Here is a 5,101-nt window from a genome sequence, read left to right on the forward strand (position 1 = left end):
TATATATATATAATATATATCAGAGAGAGAGAGAGAGAGAGAGAGAGACAGAGAGAGAGAGAGAGAGAGAGAGAGAGAGAGAGAGAGAGAGAGAGAGAGAGAGAGAGAGAGAGAGCACAATTACAGAACCATATATAAAAGTCAGGAAAGTCTCCTCTCTGCTCACATAATCATGTACCAAACTACAACTTAAAGCATTACTGTCCGACAGTACAACAAAGTATGCCTCCAATGATATAACCTTCAGGTGAAAGGTCATTACGCATAATGTATGACCCGGATTACCCATGCACTCTCATGACAAAAGGAAATGAAGAAAATGAAATTACAAACAACGCCGTATTTCACAGCTCCAAGCGGATGTACTTCACGGGGTCTAATTTTAGCGTTTTTTCATAATGCGACGGTCGCTCGAAGCGAGTGAAGTTGGGTACGAAATGCATTAGAGAGCTGAATGTGAATATTATAATAAAACCTAACAATTATAAATATTTCAATTATATTGAATTCATGATAAATATCACGGTTATGCTGAATATTTCTTAAATATACATATTTATTTTCTTTTATTTTTAAGTTTGTGAATATACGGAAACACAAAACCGAACAAAGAAAAACATCTGTAAGTTGATTGTGAACATTATAATAAAACCTGAAATTTATAAATATTCTAATAATAAGACTGGAAAAAAATATCACGGTTATATTTTTTTTTCTCTTTTTGTAAATATAAAACGCTAAAAGGTTACATTTTATTTTTGGGAATTTGCAAATATAAGGCCAACTGGAAAGCATCACCTTTGTCGTGAATATACCTGTGAAAAGCTAATATGATTTCTGTATACAATAATATTTTATAACGTGACCTCAATCAAGTGAAAATGAACTGCTGTATGCAATGTTTTTCCTATCGACTCATTTCTTCAAATTGAAAACCAATCATTAACATGAAAAACTTCCCAAAACCCACGTACAGAGAAAGACAAAAATTATAACAAAAGCAACAAGAAAAGCATGCTGAGAGTGCAGAACTCCGCCACGGCAGCTTATTTCAAAGGTTAATTTGGTCGACAAATTAATCACTTCTACGTCTCAAAATAACAATTAATCCCTGAAAGTTTCACTACTCTGCGAGTAAAACTGTGGTCAGGAAGTTGTTCACAAACAAACGAACAAAGAGACAAACAGGGGTGAAAACATAACCTCCTCCAAACTTAGTAGGCGGATATAATAACGGTGTCTGCATTTCTTACAATAATTCTCGAGCCTATGAAAATGTAACTTGAAATGCGAATGGCCTTGCATCTTTGAGAACACCCGTCAAACTAAGAAATATCAAAAGAAATTGTAATATAACTATCCTCAGTTATAATTTCCTAACATGAACACGAAACGAAATACTGAAGAAAACACCAAGGAAGCATTATTCCATTATAGAATGTAATCGAGTATATATCTGTAAATATATACACTATAAATAAATATTCAACTGAAACCCTGTCTATTTAGTTTAGGGTGTTTTTGATAGGCCATCCAGGTGAGCAAACCAAGTACATAATTCCTCATAATACAGAACTCTTTAATTAAACTATTTGACCTTAAGGACCTACTTGCATAAGCAACCCTGATTTCACAATGGATATCGCCCCTAGCCCCTCAGAAATCACTATTTATAACCAACATTTTTTTACACTTAAGGTAATTCCCCAAATAATACATTAAATCACTCTCCTTTAATCTTAATTCTCTCGGTGGAAATCATATTCTTATAAACGCAAGCAGCTTCATTATTTTGTAATACAACAACAACAGATGAAAATGCAGGGTAGACAGCGCTGTAGTGTGATTGAAAAGTAAGGCCGGGAGCACACTAGCGACTCTGTGGCGCCACAAGCCACAGCATCGTGTGGCGGGGATGTGGTCTCCCATAGGTTTCCATTGTTTTCAAAGCCACGCTACGCCTGTGGCGGGGATGAGCGACAGAGAGCTACAATCGCTAGTTTGCGCGGCAAAACTTGAAAACAATGGAAACCTATGGGAGACCACATCCCCGCCACACGATGCTGTGGCTTTGTGGCGCCACAGAGTCGCTAGTGTGCTCCCGGCCTTAGGGTTTCAACTGAGGTGTGAGTGGATGCAAGCAAGACAAAGGTAGATAATGCACCGTGTGTGGGTTGAGGAGATAGACTTAACTTAGTGTATGGATATATCTGATGAGGATAACGCGTGGAAGGTATCTGCACATGATTAACTGACACATTGATTTTGAGTTTTTTTGGCATCCTGACATTTAAGGTCATTAACACAGAGTCTGCACATGAATTTATTCAATATTCACGAGTAGAAATATGAACAAGTTACTGTCTTGCTTTCTATCAGGAGTCCCCATCTAATAGTGAAAAATATCTAGATTAAAAAACTATAGAAAAGCTTGAATGTTTTTCAATCATTTCCCAAGAACTTGTACCTTTCATGCATCTTTATGGCAAAGTAAAAAGGTAATTAAAAGGACAGGTGTATATATGTAGATACTTCCAAAACCATCATATAGTATTTTGTTATATATATAAAAAAAAATTGCCAACCCAGTGAGCTAAGCATTGGATAGGGTAAACCTCCTTTAAGAACTGTAAACTGGAAACCCATCATAATTGCCCAGGAGAAAGTACGAAGTCCGACTACAATCAAATATTTTTAATAATGATAATTAAACAAGAGAAAAAATAACGAAATGTGGAAATTACCAGTAATTATATATAATTGCTCAATGTTATTAACATGAGAGAGAGAGAGAGAGAGAGAGAGAGAGAGAGAGAGAGAGAGAGAGAGAGAGAGAGAGAGAGAGAGAGAGAGAGAGAGAGAGAGAAAGTTATCCTAAAAGGAAAATTACCCTCACAGCGGTAATGAAAACTATTTCCCTTGGTTACAAACGTTTTACAGCATAGCTCTTACCTAAAACTTTAAGACTTTCACGTGATGCAAAATGCTCTATATTAGCTTACACTCAATAATGGATTTGGTAGGAAACAATTTCCTTTTAAAACAAAGTGAAAGACAAAACAGTATAGTGAAAGAACATAAACATAAATTATATAATAAGAGAAGCACAGTCCATTCAAGTATTAGGGAATTGCATGAATGCTTTTTGTGCATGAATGCCTTTTGTGTGATATGGGAAGGTACAAAATATTGGGCTCAAATATATAATACTGTAACAAGAATGAAAATGGCCAGTAGTTGTGGTCTAGGAATGAACCAAGTGTATGAACTGAGGATAAACAAATATCACTCTTAGATCAATGAGAGGAACTTTATAATTTAGCAGAACAGATGCATTCTCGATAAACTTGAAGCAAACACCATGGCTATCAATGAGATGAACCTTATAATTTAGCAGAACAGATACCTCCGTAATAAACTTAAAACCAAAAATAGTGACAGACAGTTTTGAGGGATAAAGTTTAATCGCTTTATTCTGGGAACGGTTTTAGATACAAAATATTTATAATCGTATTCCACAAGGAATATTTACCAGGTGCCATGAAATGTATGCAATGTCAAAAAAAAAAAAAAAAAAAAAAATGCAATTACGCTTCATAAAAGGTTGATGTACCGATGTTGGTTATGAAAGTTTCAATTTAAAGGTTGAAGGTATCTGGTTTCAGTTCCAATTACATCAGAATAGATGCTCACTAAAACGTCAGCCGGGCAAGCCTAACCACGGCAGGGGCTTCCCATTAACAGTTTAAACTTAAGATCCGGAGGGGGGGGGGGGGGGGGGGGAGGGGAATCGATCTGCTACTATGTGAATGCTAAGCAAACACGTTACCAATGTACTCGCGAGATCTGGACAGAGCAACATTTCCAAGAAATTGTCAAATGTTGAATTTTATGCAGTTTAATGTAAAATTTGAAGCGGTAACTTGGGTAACATTGCTCAACTCATTTCTTTCCAATTGAGTGACATGAAATATACTTGTTTAATATAGTAATGGATGTAATTACTGAAAAAGTGAGGGAACAGTCACCATGGACTATGCTGTTTGCAGATGATATAGTTCTGTGTGATGAAACCAGAGAAGGATTGGAGGGGAAGCTGGAGAGATGGAGAGAGGAATTGGAGAGCAGAGGGCTAAAGATCAGAACAAAAACCGCATAACCAATTGAATGATATATATTTGCTGGGTGAAAGAGTAAAGAGGACAGAAAAATTCAAGTACCTAGGGTCATATTTGGAGGAAACAGCAGAGCTCCAAATGGAAGTCAACAGTATAATTCAAGCTGGATGGAATAATTGGAAAAGTGTGTTGGGAGTGTTGTGTGATCGAAGGATAAACTTAAAGTTAAAGGGAAAGGTACATAAAACTGTAGTGAGACCTGCCATGACATATGGTGCAGAGACCGGGTCTATGAAAAAGATCTTTGAGAAGAAAATGGATGTTGCAGAGATGAGAATGCTAAGATGGATGGCTGGGATCACGAGACCAGATAAGGTTAGGAATGACTTGGTAAGAAGAACAGCAAAGGTTACAGAGGTATCAAAGAAATACCAAGACAAGAGACCAGAGTACATTGGGGAGGAGGATGTTGGATATGGATGTTCCAGGCAGGAAGAGGAGGAGGAGGAGGAGGAGGAGGAGAGCAAAGAAAAGGTGGATGGAGTATGTAACAGCAGATATAGAGAAGAAAGATCTCACAGTACAGGACATCGGTGGCAAAAGAAATACGAAACGGCTTTCAAGAAATAGCGACTCTGCATAGCGGGGAAAAGCTTTAGTCGAAGAAGAAGAGTGACAGGAAATTAGTTACTCAATCAATCTTTTATGTATTACATTATATTTTGAGAATGATGCTTACGATCAAGTTTTACAAAAAAAAAATAAATAAATAAATAAATAAAAAAAGAAATTTAAAGGAAAAAAAAAAAAACATATTCAAAGACATTTCTTCAAATAAAATGACTACGAAATTAAACGCCAGAATGGGGACTGGAAGCATTATAAATCCACAAAATGAATGTGAGGTAGACGAAAAATGAACGTATATCCCGATGGAGAGAAAGTTAAAACGAGATTAACTCTATCCGGCAATCTACTACCAA

The sequence above is a fragment of the Palaemon carinicauda genome, chromosome 15, assembly GCF_036898095.1.
Source record: "Palaemon carinicauda isolate YSFRI2023 chromosome 15, ASM3689809v2, whole genome shotgun sequence".
Classification (NCBI taxonomy): Eukaryota; Metazoa; Arthropoda; class Malacostraca; order Decapoda; family Palaemonidae; genus Palaemon; species Palaemon carinicauda.